This window comes from Oncorhynchus clarkii, unplaced genomic scaffold (assembly GCF_045791955.1).
Source record: "Oncorhynchus clarkii lewisi isolate Uvic-CL-2024 unplaced genomic scaffold, UVic_Ocla_1.0 unplaced_contig_1035_pilon_pilon, whole genome shotgun sequence".
Taxonomy (NCBI): Eukaryota; Metazoa; Chordata; class Actinopteri; order Salmoniformes; family Salmonidae; genus Oncorhynchus; species Oncorhynchus clarkii.
Genome location: NW_027258551.1, coordinates 13828 through 29111, shown reverse-complemented (window position 1 = coordinate 29111; position 15284 = coordinate 13828). Strand labels below are relative to the sequence as shown.

The window sequence follows — 15284 nt, the reverse complement described above, 5'->3', positions numbered from 1 at the left end:
TGTCATGCGTTGAGCAACTGCCTTTTATTTATCACCCTAATGTTGTGTCTTTTTATTGGACTAAATGCAGTTTGTTAGTGCATTCAGCATTTGTTTTTAGGCTAGGAGACTGTCAATGTCTGTAGTCCATTAGGGTCCTGTAAAATCCCTTCAATGTTTTGCCTGATTTTTTCCTGTATATATGAATTACAAATCAATCATGTTTAGTCTGTTGTATAGTTACAATGTGTAATCATTGATATCCCAGGAGCAGTAAACACTGAAGTGTATAATTGTAATACATACATGCAGACACCGTATCGTTTGATATGACTGAAAGTGTCTGTCATACCTGGACCACACCTTTATTTGCCAAGGAAGAGTACATGGTCAGTGAATATATTCAATGTACAGGCTACAATATGGGAATCTCATACGTGGTAATAACTAAAATACATGTGTAGATAGGTCTTGCATCCTTGGCACAAAAGGTATATTCTACTCTAGGCGTCCTTAATGCCATTCAGACTTGAGGTTCATTGATTGGTATGAATATTAGTTCAGAACTACTTTAGGGTCCATACCCAGAGCGGCAACAGTTATTTTTAATCCGACTCCAGCAAGTAAATAGCTAGCCATGTTACTTCAGCTGCATTGCAAGGCAAGCGTACAATTGTGCAGTCAATGCTTTAGCCAGCTAGATTCTTTACAGCCACTGTTTCACAAGACATCCTGGTTTGTTGGTTCTCAGGAGTCCCTGAAAGACAAATTCATTCTCCTAACACTTCTTAGTCTGAACTTGCTAAATAGAGATTTGTAATTTAACTTTGACAAAAAAAATATAGCCGTGTCTCTACATTATCACATTCCTCTCAAATTGTACATTTGCTTGACTCGTTAAGACAACTTCCATCTGTTTTGTCAGCAATCTTCATTGAGCGCCACAAAGCAAGGGTGGCTGGTGTCAAAATTAGTCTTTGGTCATCAAAGCCTTGGGACCCAAATGCATAATGATTGCGCCAACTCCCCCTTGTGGTGGTCTGGAGCAATGAAGCCGTCCCGCGGTGCAAGCTCACAACTTTTAAAGGAGTGTCTTCAGTCCCCGCTGTTCCGTACGGTGTGTGTTGAAATCTTATCCTGATGCGGAATAGATTGCAGCGTATTCATGGCTCTACCTTCGTAGTTCGGGCTTGGAGATTGTGAAGAGATGTCTTATGGGGAATGCATGGGTGTCCGAGCTGTGCGCTAGTAGTTTTAAAAAACAGACACCTCGGTACATTCAGCTTGTCAACACTTCTTACACAAACAAGTAGCGATGAAGTCAAGCTCTTCCCATTTGAGCCATGAGAGATTGACATGCATATCATTAAAGAAGAAATGTCCAAATTTGGATGGAAACCAAGCTAAAGGAAAGGTAAAGGTAAAGGAAAGTTGTAATTTCAGTTGAAAATTACCAACACTGCATCCAACCACAGCCCTGCTGGTTTCACTTTGGCAAACCACCATCTGCTATAACATTGAGTCATTTCATCCTACTGGACATTGGAAAGCTTTTGTTTCATTTCCCATTGTTTGTCCTAGACGGGAAATTGGTGTGCAACACTCATCACCCTCCGGTGGATGGTTCAGAGTTCCATGCTTACAAAAAGGTTGATTGATACATGTCAGATGACAAGCCTACGACATGGTGTTAAATGCAAATCAGATACAATTAAGGTAGCTCCAACGGTTAGGATTGTTTTATATAGAACACTTTATTTGACATGTTAGAAAGAGACATTACACCCAAAGAATGTATCCAGAAGAAACATATAAATGACGCTCCTCAAAGAGGTCTTTGACATGTCGTTGACCTGTTGAGAGAGAACCTATTAGTTCAGTTATGGTCTGCCAGGGTCTGAAAAGCATAAAACAAGACCTACCTCTTTTCGGGTTGTCCTGATTCACACATTGTCCACTACAGGGGCCGCCAGACGGACTACTGGCATCACAGATGACCACATCACAATGGACAAAGACCTAGGAATCAAAGATTTGATGTGTCAGATGTTTTATTTATTTTTTTAAAGGGATGATTGCCACTCAAACAAAATTAACCAATAAAGATTGTTGGGTGAACTTTGTTACCTGGCCACTCGGCTCAACCGCATCCTCGGCGAAGGAAAACATATAGGCCTCAAAGCGTTTGACGTGAGGGGGGAAGTGGACCCTGGCGTCAGCTACCACCGGGTGGAAGACAACACGGTATGGATCCTCGGGGTTCTCACAGCTGCCAGTGGAGAGAGGGACTAAGTTAGGAACAAGAAAACCCCAACCGCCTTGTGTACGAAGTCTTGTGGTGGTGTCATGACTGCCCTGTGAGGATCAGATCAATTTACAGCAGAAGTGGGTTCTTTCTCCCCCTCCAGTATGAACTAAAGTAATGTTTTTGCCAACAGGCTCTCCCCAACAAAAATCACCTTTGTCTTGAAAAAACATATTTCATGTACAATGTAAAGGCTCGAGACTTCCTACCTGTAGAGTGAGCAGGTTTCTAGTAAAAATCACAAAATAAAAACCAATATGACATTCATTTTCTATAGCTAATCTGACCAGTCTTATGTTAGAAATATTGTTCATAGTGTTCAATGTTGTGCATAGTAAGTAGCCATGCCACAAGGGACATCAGAGCGGGTCAGACTGACAGAAGCGTCCCCGGCGGCCAGAGTGCATAAGAGGAATGGTAATAGAAATTAACATTAGACCAGAAAACCGTGAGGCGCAAGCTACACGTTCAGAACTTTCCTAAACTCACAAGTACCTAGAAAAATGAACTTAAGTGGGACCATTCTGCTACTATATCCAAACCATCCTACTCATCACCCACTGAGGAATCAGTGACAGGGTTGATTAGCCCATCTTCCAGAACGAGTGAAAGGATAATCCATCCTGTAGTTCTGTTCAAGACTAGTCATTGGAGCCACGGACAACCAACGACATTGTGACCTCATGTAGCCAATCAGAGAGAAGACAAGCCTTTCCACAGCGGCATCCCACAAATACAAATACATTCATGCTTTTACTCCAAGCTGGTGCCGGTTCGTGTGTTCAAAAACGTATCAACGATAAGTGTCCCTTACGGAACGGGGGGGGAGATACCTTGTAACAAGCCGTCATATTGTGTCACCTGTGTGTTTAGCCTGTGTTATTTAGTTAGCTAGTAATTCAATTAAACCAACTTGTATAGTACTGAATCATAAGGCTGTGGTTTCTGCAGCTGCAAGGAGGATACGATGTAATGGTTCATAAGTTCACTATCAATTTAATAGATTTCTACCGTCTAGAGTTTAAGTCGGGAGACGGTAACTTTAAAACCGCTTCCTCGGCACCCCAAATCCTAACATGATTCATTTAGAGTCGCCTAACAATTAAACAGTCCTCAGATAATTCAAGGTCACGACAGTGGTTTGTCATTTCTGATCTTTTGGCCCATCAGACCTGGATGAATCTGATTTAGTACGTTTTTATTTTATTTTAAAGAACAGAAATTGGGCTTTCCGTCAACAATATTTATTTTGGTCTACTGCAATGGCTTGTTAAATGACGGATGTCAAACATGAATATTCGATTCCATTGACATGAGGTGAAACGTCCCTCTAAATGGTTCTTAAAATTCTAAATTATCCAGAATTTTAAGACCACAGGCGACCTGAATATTGATCAATTGACCGTGGTTTAACCAAAGTTGCCGAATAGATGATACCATCAAGGAAATCATATTTTTCAACACAAGTACTTCATTTTAAACAAGAATTTCATGCAATGCGCCAGAGCAATTTTTCCGCTGTTGGAAAAATTGGTCACACAAAATAAATTCTACACCCACGGCATCGGATTCACACGTGGAAGACTTGTGAAGGGCGCAGCGCTACTATACAAAGTAACCTATGCATTGACAGTTAAGGCCTACTTTTTTTATTTGCATCTTTGGGAGGTTTATCCTTTACTGTTTAACTGCCCAATATTAGCAAAAAGGAATTTGTGAAATCTGAAGACGTTACATTGAGACAAACGCCCACACCAGTACAAATCCACTTGAGCTGACAGACGCTGTGCAAAATCCTGACCATCAAGATAGTTGCAGCTGAAGTGACAAATCTGAACTACCCATTTTGTGCACAGCCATGTGAATGTTGTCTTTTCCTATGATCTACAAAACATTTTCAGCTTGTTTTTTAAAAAACTGCTATGACACTGCTGATTTAATAAACAGCTGTAAAGTTACTCCGTGTCCACATTGCCAAATTTAGGTTTGATACCATTTCATAAAAATGGTAAAATTGCGTGATTTGATAGCATTTGCAAACCGATCCCCCAAATGAATGGTTTTGACCAATAAAGTTGCTTCACTACAATGCTTGGTGTAACATGCATCCAGATACTGAAAAGGCACCCGCAAAATAAAGTGTCATTTGCAGCGTGCATAATCATGGTCAGTCATTGTAGCCCATTACAATGTAGGAAAAATAAGTCATCTTTCAATAGTAACCCAATTTAAATTCTTGAGATAAAAATTAGGCCAGCGTGTCCATCTGTGGAAAAGTGCTCACCCAAATCAAAAATTTAGTAACATTTTTTTAATACGAACATTAGCTAGCTAAATAAGGTTAGCAAGACGCTGCTACACTTGACCGTGGTATTTGTTCATGTTTAGAAACTCCAAATTAGCGCATTCCTCTAGGACAGGAAATTCCATTGAAAGTGGCATCAACTTCTGGGGATCCTGTCAACTGATCCTATTCAGTTTCAAACATCCATGCTGCACAGGCATCTGAACCATCCTTTAGGTTTAGTGCAATAACTGATTTAAACACAAGAGGTCACTTGTGCCTGAATTCAACCCAAACCCAACAACTATTCAGTCAGTGTTAAGAGCAGTTGTTTGAAACCAACCGGAAAGGCAAGCCAAGCTTGCCAGCCGCTCTTGATTTCCAGTCGACTGACCATCAGCTTGGCACAACACTGAACTGTAGCAAACCAAAAGGATAACATTGAGTAAAAAGGTGTAGGTAATGCCAACATTAACCTTTTCACACACAAGTTCCAAATATCTTAAACAGTCGCCCCAGTGGGAGTTGATTTTATGCACGTGGTCAGAATGCACTCACCGTTCCAACATTCAACCCGCGCTGACCTCAGTCCAAGGCGATTTTTCTATAGGCCGTTTCAACATTAATTTTGCCTCATTCACAAAGGGCGCCCATTTCACTGTTGCAGACCATTTCGATTTGAGAATTTAATGAGCTGGACAAACTTTCCTTCAAAAGAAAGCCCAAGCACTTCCCCAGATCAAGTATACAGTCCTTGCACATTTATTGCCTTCATTACAATTAACTGTGAACATGCCTATCAAAGTGTCTTATTTTCTGTGTAACGTGTTGTCGTTTCTGCTGTAGCGTACCGTTAGTATAATGTACTCAGCGTTTTATTAATGCATTCTGATTCTTGCCTAGATTGTAATGGACACGTGTGTAAAACACTTGAAGTTGGTACTGAATATGAGCTAATGCCAACGCCATACAATGCAGTCAGGTTCATGTATATTTACATTACCTTAAGTCATTTATTTTTCAACTGGATTTTACAAAGGTGCATGACATGCAGGCGCTAAAACGTTGTCAGGAGGGGGTTTCAAACCATGCCTATAGGGGAGTCTGCGACCTGAATGACTTAATGGTTATTTTCAATGCAATCAAGTTTTTCTTTTTCTTTTAGGGTTTAACAAGGTTTCTCACCTGTTACCTGTGGCTTGACTTTAGATGTGGCCAGTTCGATTACCCTGCAGACTATAAGAGTGTCTTCAGAATATGGCCAATTTGACATGAATTTAAAAATGCCTCAGATAGGACCAAAAAAGTGTCTGGAGCTTCCCGTCAGGGTAAGAGTGACAACAGGTTTCCACATGTCAAAATGGGGGAAATCTTAGCAAATGGCTTAATGGTTATTCATGAGAATCGTGTTGTTGTATTGTTGAGTGTATCATGGGATCTCACCTGAAATCTGTGGCTTGACTACAAACCTGTAACCTATGCTACTGTGGCCTATAGAGCTAGAAGGCTGGATAACCAGGTGTGTAAAGGTGTGAAGTGGGATAGATGGCCTGCAGTCCTATCCCAAATGGACAACTAATCCCTATGTACTTGCGGAGATCTGAGAGGATGCGATTGGTATAAGAAACACGACTAAACTTCAACCTCCGGAGGGGTCAAAAAAATGCATTTTCGTTGTCGGCAGGATTTGAACCTGCGCAGGAAGATCCTAATGGATTTCTAGTCCATCGCCTTAACCACTCGGCCACGACAACGTTGACAGAAGAAAACAGGCTTGTTAGGAGTGAATGGGCCAACAGGCATAGCCTACAGAAAGTGAAATTTAACAACTGAAAGATAATGCAGTAACTCATTATAATGCAATAACACAAAATGTTCCCCTCATTCATTTGTTATTAAGTCCAGCTGTTTTCTTATTTAACCTTGATCTTTGCTCAGCTCCAGAAGGTCTGCATTTGAGAGTGTTTATTATGAATTGTTATTTCACTGTGTGAAGTTGTTATTTCATCATTCTTATTATTACTGCTGAGCAGCATGACTCCTGAGAGGCACTAAAAAACTGTCAGAAGTGGGATTTGAACCCACGCCTCCATGGGAGACTGCGACCTGAACGCAGCGCCTTAGACCGCTCGGCCATCCTGACTACAGCACAGTAACTGGGTATCGGGTTAAAGTGTATGCGGTAAAAGTAGAAATATGAACAACGCTCTAAAATCACCACAGAGACCAGAACAACTATGCACGATACTGACTTGCACTTTCAATAGTCATTTGTTTTTATAAATTAAAAAGTCCAGTCATTGATTTAACCTCAATATGGCCTTCAATGGGAAAGAGTAGTAAATCGTCATTGAATGAGCGCTAAACTGGCATCAGAATATGGCCATTCTGATATAAATGATAAAATTCCTCAGATAAGACTGAAAAAGTGTCTGGAAATATCAGCAACCATCAGGGTAAGAGTGACAACAGGTCCACATGGGGGAAATCCTTACAAATGGCTTAATGGGTCATTTCAACGCAATCGTGTTATTATTTATTTTTAGGGTTTAACAAGGCAGCTCACCTGTGACTTGACATTAGATGCGGCGACTTCGATTCCCCTGCAGACGATATTTTTGTTCTTCCCGCCAATTCAATCCACTGACAACGACCGACGAGTTGTGCGTTCCGAGATGCTTTTTGTTATTTGCCTGTTTGTGGCCCGCCTGTGATTATTGCGCGATTCTTGCAATTCTCTTTCAGCCTCTCACCAACTAGCTGTTTTTGCAGAATATTAAAAAGACGATAGTTATTCACTACTCATATTAACTAGGTGTCATTTACATTACCTTAAGTCATTTATTTTTCAACTGGATTTTACAAAGGTGCATGACATGCAGGCGCTAAAACGTTGTCAGGAGGGGGTTTCAAACCATGCCTATAGGGGAGTCTGCGACCTGAATGACTTAATGGTTATTTTCAATGCAATCAGTTTTTTCTTTTTCTTTTAGGGTTTAACAAGGTTTCTCACCTGTTACCTGTGGCTTGACTTTAGATGTGGCCAGTTCGATTACCCTGCAGACTATAAGAGTGTCTTCAGAATATGGCCAATTTGACATGAATTTAAAAATGCCTCAGATAGGACCAAAAAAGTGTCTGGAGCTTCCCGTCAGGGTAAGAGTGACAACAGGTTTCCACATGTCAAAATGGGGGAAATCTTAGCAAATGGCTTAATGGTTATTCATGAGAATCGTGTTGTTGTATTGTTGAGTGTATCATGGGATCTCACCTGAAATCTGTGGCTTGACTACAAACCTGTAACCTATGCTACTGTGGCCTATAGAGCTAGAAGGCTGGATAACCAGGTGTGTAAAGGTGTGAAGTGGGATAGATGGCCTGCAGTCCTATCCCAAATGGACAACTAATCCCTATGTACTTGCGGAGATCTGAGAGGATGCGATTGGTATAAGAAACACGACTAAACTTCAACCTCCGGAGGGGTCAAAAAAATGCATTTTCGTTGTCGGCAGGATTTGAACCTGCGCAGGAAGATCCTAATGGATTTCTAGTCCATCGCCTTAACCACTCGGCCACGACAACGTTGACAGAAGAAAACAGGCTTGTTAGGAGTGAATGGGCCAACAGGCATAGCCTACAGAAAGTGAAATTTAACAACTGAAAGATAATGCAGTAACTCATTATAATGCAATAACACAAAATGTTCCCCTCATTCATTTGTTATTAAGTCCAGCTGTTTTCTTATTTAACCTTGATCTTTGCTCAGCTCCAGAAGGTCTGCATTTGAGAGTGTTTATTATGAATTGTTATTTCACTGTGTGAAGTTGTTATTTCATCATTCTTATTATTACTGCTGAGCAGCATGACTCCTGAGAGGCACTAAAAAACTGTCAGAAGTGGGATTTGAACCCACGCCTCCATGGGAGACTGCGACCTGAACGCAGCGCCTTAGACCGCTCGGCCATCCTGACTACAGCACAGTAACTGGGTATCGGGTTAAAGTGTATGCGGTAAAAGTAGAAATATGAACAACGCTCTAAAATCACCACAGAGACCAGAACAACTATGCACGATACTGACTTGCACTTTCAATAGTCATTTGTTTTTATAAATTAAAAAGTCCAGTCATTGATTTAACCTCAATATGGCCTTCAATGGGAAAGAGTAGTAAATCGTCATTGAATGAGCGCTAAACTGGCATCAGAATATGGCCATTCTGATATAAATGATAAAATTCCTCAGATAAGACTGAAAAAGTGTCTGGAAATATCAGCAACCATCAGGGTAAGAGTGACAACAGGTCCACATGGGGGAAATCCTTACAAATGGCTTAATGGGTCATTTCAACGCAATCGTGTTATTATTTATTTTTAGGGTTTAACAAGGCAGCTCACCTGTGACTTGACATTAGATGCGGCGACTTCGATTCCCCTGCAGACGATATTTTTGTTCTTCCCGCCAATTCAATCCACTGACAACGACCGACGAGTTGTGCGTTCCGAGATGCTTTTTGTTATTTGCCTGTTTGTGGCCCGCCTGTGATTATTGCGCGATTCTTGCAATTCTCTTTCAGCCTCTCACCAACTAGCTGTTTTTGCAGAATATTAAAAAGACGATAGTTATTCACTACTCATATTAACTAGGTGTCATTTACATTACCTTAAGTCATTTATTTTTCAACTGGATTTTACAAAGGTGCATGACATGCAGGCGCTAAAACGTTGTCAGGAGGGGGTTTCAAACCATGCCTATAGGGGAGTCTGCGACCTGAATGACTTAATGGTTATTTTCAATGCAATCAAGTTTTTCTTTTTCTTTTAGGGTTTAACAAGGTTTCTCACCTGTTACCTGTGGCTTGACTTTAGATGTGGCCAGTTCGATTACCCTGCAGACTATAAGAGTGTCTTCAGAATATGGCCAATTTGACATGAATTTAAAAATGCCTCAGATAGGACCAAAAAAGTGTCTGGAGCTTCCCGTCAGGGTAAGAGTGACAACAGGTTTCCACATGTCAAAATGGGGGAAATCTTAGCAAATGGCTTAATGGTTATTCATGAGAATCGTGTTGTTGTATTGTTGAGTGTATCATGGGATCTCACCTGAAATCTGTGGCTTGACTACAAACCTGTAACCTATGCTACTGTGGCCTATAGAGCTAGAAGGCTGGATAACCAGGTGTGTAAAGGTGTGAAGTGGGATAGATGGCCTGCAGTCCTATCCCAAATGGACAACTAATCCCTATGTACTTGCGGAGATCTGAGAGGATGCGATTGGTATAAGAAACACGACTAAACTTCAACCTCCGGAGGGGTCAAAAAAATGCATTTTCGTTGTCGGCAGGATTTGAACCTGCGCAGGAAGATCCTAATGGATTTCTAGTCCATCGCCTTAACCACTCGGCCACGACAACGTTGACAGAAGAAAACAGGCTTGTTAGGAGTGAATGGGCCAACAGGCATAGCCTACAGAAAGTGAAATTTAACAACTGAAAGATAATGCAGTAACTCATTATAATGCAATAACACAAAATGTTCCCCTCATTCATTTGTTATTAAGTCCAGCTGTTTTCTTATTTAACCTTGATCTTTGCTCAGCTCCAGAAGGTCTGCATTTGAGAGTGTTTATTATGAATTGTTATTTCACTGTGTGAAGTTGTTATTTCATCATTCTTATTATTACTGCTGAGCAGCATGACTCCTGAGAGGCACTAAAAAACTGTCAGAAGTGGGATTTGAACCCACGCCTCCATGGGAGACTGCGACCTGAACGCAGCGCCTTAGACCGCTCGGCCATCCTGACTACAGCACAGTAACTGGGTATCGGGTTAAAGTGTATGCGGTAAAAGTAGAAATATGAACAACGCTCTAAAATCACCACAGAGACCAGAACAACTATGCACGATACTGACTTGCACTTTCAATAGTCATTTGTTTTTATAAATTAAAAAGTCCAGTCATTGATTTAACCTCAATATGGCCTTCAATGGGAAAGAGTAGTAAATCGTCATTGAATGAGCGCTAAACTGGCATCAGAATATGGCCATTCTGATATAAATGATAAAATTCCTCAGATAAGACTGAAAAAGTGTCTGGAAATATCAGCAACCATCAGGGTAAGAGTGACAACAGGTCCACATGGGGGAAATCCTTACAAATGGCTTAATGGGTCATTTCAACGCAATCGTGTTATTATTTATTTTTAGGGTTTAACAAGGCAGCTCACCTGTGACTTGACATTAGATGCGGCGACTTCGATTCCCCTGCAGACGATATTTTTGTTCTTCCCGCCAATTCAATCCACTGACAACGACCGACGAGTTGTGCGTTCCGAGATGCTTTTTGTTATTTGCCTGTTTGTGGCCCGCCTGTGATTATTGCGCGATTCTTGCAATTCTCTTTCAGCCTCTCACCAACTAGCTGTTTTTGCAGAATATTAAAAAGACGATAGTTATTCACTACTCATATTAACTAGGTGTCATTTACATTACCTTAAGTCATTTATTTTTCAACTGGATTTTACAAAGGTGCATGACATGCAGGCGCTAAAACGTTGTCAGGAGGGGGTTTCAAACCATGCCTATAGGGGAGTCTGCGACCTGAATGACTTAATGGTTATTTTCAATGCAATCAAGTTTTTCTTTTTCTTTTAGGGTTTAACAAGGTTTCTCACCTGTTACCTGTGGCTTGACTTTAGATGTGGCCAGTTCGATTACCCTGCAGACTATAAGAGTGTCTTCAGAATATGGCCAATTTGACATGAATTTAAAAATGCCTCAGATAGGACCAAAAAAGTGTCTGGAGCTTCCCGTCAGGGTAAGAGTGACAACAGGTTTCCACATGTCAAAATGGGGGAAATCTTAGCAAATGGCTTAATGGTTATTCATGAGAATCGTGTTGTTGTATTGTTGAGTGTATCATGGGATCTCACCTGAAATCTGTGGCTTGACTACAAACCTGTAACCTATGCTACTGTGGCCTATAGAGCTAGAAGGCTGGATAACCAGGTGTGTAAAGGTGTGAAGTGGGATAGATGGCCTGCAGTCCTATCCCAAATGGACAACTAATCCCTATGTACTTGCGGAGATCTGAGAGGATGCGATTGGTATAAGAAACACGACTAAACTTCAACCTCCGGAGGGGTCAAAAAAATGCATTTTCGTTGTCGGCAGGATTTGAACCTGCGCAGGAAGATCCTAATGGATTTCTAGTCCATCGCCTTAACCACTCGGCCACGACAACGTTGACAGAAGAAAACAGGCTTGTTAGGAGTGAATGGGCCAACAGGCATAGCCTACAGAAAGTGAAATTTAACAACTGAAAGATAATGCAGTAACTCATTATAATGCAATAACACAAAATGTTCCCCTCATTCATTTGTTATTAAGTCCAGCTGTTTTCTTATTTAACCTTGATCTTTGCTCAGCTCCAGAAGGTCTGCATTTGAGAGTGTTTATTATGAATTGTTATTTCACTGTGTGAAGTTGTTATTTCATCATTCTTATTATTACTGCTGAGCAGCATGACTCCTGAGAGGCACTAAAAAACTGTCAGAAGTGGGATTTGAACCCACGCCTCCATGGGAGACTGCGACCTGAACGCAGCGCCTTAGACCGCTCGGCCATCCTGACTACAGCACAGTAACTGGGTATCGGGTTAAAGTGTATGCGGTAAAAGTAGAAATATGAACAACGCTCTAAAATCACCACAGAGACCAGAACAACTATGCACGATACTGACTTGCACTTTCAATAGTCATTTGTTTTTATAAATTAAAAAGTCCAGTCATTGATTTAACCTCAATATGGCCTTCAATGGGAAAGAGTAGTAAATCGTCATTGAATGAGCGCTAAACTGGCATCAGAATATGGCCATTCTGATATAAATGATAAAATTCCTCAGATAAGACTGAAAAAGTGTCTGGAAATATCAGCAACCATCAGGGTAAGAGTGACAACAGGTCCACATGGGGGAAATCCTTACAAATGGCTTAATGGGTCATTTCAACGCAATCGTGTTATTATTTATTTTTAGGGTTTAACAAGGCAGCTCACCTGTGACTTGACATTAGATGCGGCGACTTCGATTCCCCTGCAGACGATATTTTTGTTCTTCCCGCCAATTCAATCCACTGACAACGACCGACGAGTTGTGCGTTCCGAGATGCTTTTTGTTATTTGCCTGTTTGTGGCCCGCCTGTGATTATTGCGCGATTCTTGCAATTCTCTTTCAGCCTCTCACCAACTAGCTGTTTTTGCAGAATATTAAAAAGACGATAGTTATTCACTACTCATATTAACTAGGTGTCATTTACATTACCTTAAGTCATTTATTTTTCAACTGGATTTTACAAAGGTGCATGACATGCAGGCGCTAAAACGTTGTCAGGAGGGGGTTTCAAACCATGCCTATAGGGGAGTCTGCGACCTGAATGACTTAATGGTTATTTTCAATGCAATCAAGTTTTTCTTTTTCTTTTAGGGTTTAACAAGGTTTCTCACCTGTTACCTGTGGCTTGACTTTAGATGTGGCCAGTTCGATTACCCTGCAGACTATAAGAGTGTCTTCAGAATATGGCCAATTTGACATGAATTTAAAAATGCCTCAGATAGGACCAAAAAAGTGTCTGGAGCTTCCCGTCAGGGTAAGAGTGACAACAGGTTTCCACATGTCAAAATGGGGGAAATCTTAGCAAATGGCTTAATGGTTATTCATGAGAATCGTGTTGTTGTATTGTTGAGTGTATCATGGGATCTCACCTGAAATCTGTGGCTTGACTACAAACCTGTAACCTATGCTACTGTGGCCTATAGAGCTAGAAGGCTGGATAACCAGGTGTGTAAAGGTGTGAAGTGGGATAGATGGCCTGCAGTCCTATCCCAAATGGACAACTAATCCCTATGTACTTGCGGAGATCTGAGAGGATGCGATTGGTATAAGAAACACGACTAAACTTCAACCTCCGGAGGGGTCAAAAAAATGCATTTTCGTTGTCGGCAGGATTTGAACCTGCGCAGGAAGATCCTAATGGATTTCTAGTCCATCGCCTTAACCACTCGGCCACGACAACGTTGACAGAAGAAAACAGGCTTGTTAGGAGTGAATGGGCCAACAGGCATAGCCTACAGAAAGTGAAATTTAACAACTGAAAGATAATGCAGTAACTCATTATAATGCAATAACACAAAATGTTCCCCTCATTCATTTGTTATTAAGTCCAGCTGTTTTCTTATTTAACCTTGATCTTTGCTCAGCTCCAGAAGGTCTGCATTTGAGAGTGTTTATTATGAATTGTTATTTCACTGTGTGAAGTTGTTATTTCATCATTCTTATTATTACTGCTGAGCAGCATGACTCCTGAGAGGCACTAAAAAACTGTCAGAAGTGGGATTTGAACCCACGCCTCCATGGGAGACTGCGACCTGAACGCAGCGCCTTAGACCGCTCGGCCATCCTGACTACAGCACAGTAACTGGGTATCGGGTTAAAGTGTATGCGGTAAAAGTAGAAATATGAACAACGCTCTAAAATCACCACAGAGACCAGAACAACTATGCACGATACTGACTTGCACTTTCAATAGTCATTTGTTTTTATAAATTAAAAAGTCCAGTCATTGATTTAACCTCAATATGGCCTTCAATGGGAAAGAGTAGTAAATCGTCATTGAATGAGCGCTAAACTGGCATCAGAATATGGCCATTCTGATATAAATGATAAAATTCCTCAGATAAGACTGAAAAAGTGTCTGGAAATATCAGCAACCATCAGGGTAAGAGTGACAACAGGTCCACATGGGGGAAATCCTTACAAATGGCTTAATGGGTCATTTCAACGCAATCGTGTTATTATTTATTTTTAGGGTTTAACAAGGCAGCTCACCTGTGACTTGACATTAGATGCGGCGACTTCGATTCCCCTGCAGACGATATTTTTGTTCTTCCCGCCAATTCAATCCACTGACAACGACCGACGAGTTGTGCGTTCCGAGATGCTTTTTGTTATTTGCCTGTTTGTGGCCCGCCTGTGATTATTGCGCGATTCTTGCAATTCTCTTTCAGCCTCTCACCAACTAGCTGTTTTTGCAGAATATTAAAAAGACGATAGTTATTCACTACTCATATTAACTAGGTGTCATTTACATTACCTTAAGTCATTTATTTTTCAACTGGATTTTACAAAGGTGCATGACATGCAGGCGCTAAAACGTTGTCAGGAGGGGGTTTCAAACCATGCCTATAGGGGAGTCTGCGACCTGAATGACTTAATGGTTATTTTCAATGCAATCAAGTTTTTCTTTTTCTTTTAGGGTTTAACAAGGTTTCTCACCTGTTACCTGTGGCTTGACTTTAGATGTGGCCAGTTCGATTACCCTGCAGACTATAAGAGTGTCTTCAGAATATGGCCAATTTGACATGAATTTAAAAATGCCTCAGATAGGACCAAAAAAGTGTCTGGAGCTTCCCGTCAGGGTAAGAGTGACAACAGGTTTCCACATGTCAAAATGGGGGAAATCTTAGCAAATGGCTTAATGGTTATTCATGAGAATCGTGTTGTTGTATTGTTGAGTGTATCATGGGATCTCACCTGAAATCTGTGGCTTGACTACAAACCTGTAACCTATGCTACTGTGGCCTATAGAGCTAGAAGGCTGGATAACCAGGTGTGTAAAGGTGTGAAGTGGGATAGATGGCCTGCAGTCCTATCCCAAATGGACAAC

At 41.1% G+C, this 15284-nt stretch overlaps 10 non-coding genes across 10 annotated transcripts; all 10 read right to left on the bottom strand.

Moving 5' to 3' along the window:
* Window positions 1-6240: 6240 nt before the first annotated feature.
* trnas-aga (transfer RNA serine (anticodon AGA)) lies at window positions 6241-6322 on the bottom strand. Its single transcript has one exon. It is a non-coding gene; the product is annotated as a tRNA-Ser (tRNA).
* A 306-nt stretch (window positions 6323-6628) lies between these two features.
* trnal-cag (transfer RNA leucine (anticodon CAG)) lies at window positions 6629-6711 on the bottom strand. The gene has a single exon. It is a non-coding gene; the product is annotated as a tRNA-Leu (tRNA).
* Window positions 6712-8068: 1357 nt separating this feature from the next.
* Window positions 8069-8150, bottom strand: trnas-aga (transfer RNA serine (anticodon AGA)). The gene has a single exon. It is a non-coding gene; the product is annotated as a tRNA-Ser (tRNA).
* A 306-nt stretch (window positions 8151-8456) lies between these two features.
* Window positions 8457-8539, bottom strand: trnal-cag (transfer RNA leucine (anticodon CAG)). The gene has a single exon. It is a non-coding gene; the product is annotated as a tRNA-Leu (tRNA).
* Window positions 8540-9896: 1357 nt separating this feature from the next.
* On the bottom strand, window positions 9897-9978 carry trnas-aga (transfer RNA serine (anticodon AGA)). The gene has a single exon. It is a non-coding gene; the product is annotated as a tRNA-Ser (tRNA).
* Window positions 9979-10284: 306 nt separating this feature from the next.
* trnal-cag (transfer RNA leucine (anticodon CAG)) lies at window positions 10285-10367 on the bottom strand. Its single transcript has one exon. It is a non-coding gene; the product is annotated as a tRNA-Leu (tRNA).
* A 1357-nt stretch (window positions 10368-11724) lies between these two features.
* Window positions 11725-11806, bottom strand: trnas-aga (transfer RNA serine (anticodon AGA)). Its single transcript has one exon. It is a non-coding gene; the product is annotated as a tRNA-Ser (tRNA).
* A 306-nt stretch (window positions 11807-12112) lies between these two features.
* On the bottom strand, window positions 12113-12195 carry trnal-cag (transfer RNA leucine (anticodon CAG)). The gene has a single exon. It is a non-coding gene; the product is annotated as a tRNA-Leu (tRNA).
* Window positions 12196-13552: 1357 nt separating this feature from the next.
* Window positions 13553-13634, bottom strand: trnas-aga (transfer RNA serine (anticodon AGA)). Its single transcript has one exon. It is a non-coding gene; the product is annotated as a tRNA-Ser (tRNA).
* A 306-nt stretch (window positions 13635-13940) lies between these two features.
* Window positions 13941-14023, bottom strand: trnal-cag (transfer RNA leucine (anticodon CAG)). Its single transcript has one exon. It is a non-coding gene; the product is annotated as a tRNA-Leu (tRNA).
* Window positions 14024-15284: the final 1261 nt, after the last annotated feature.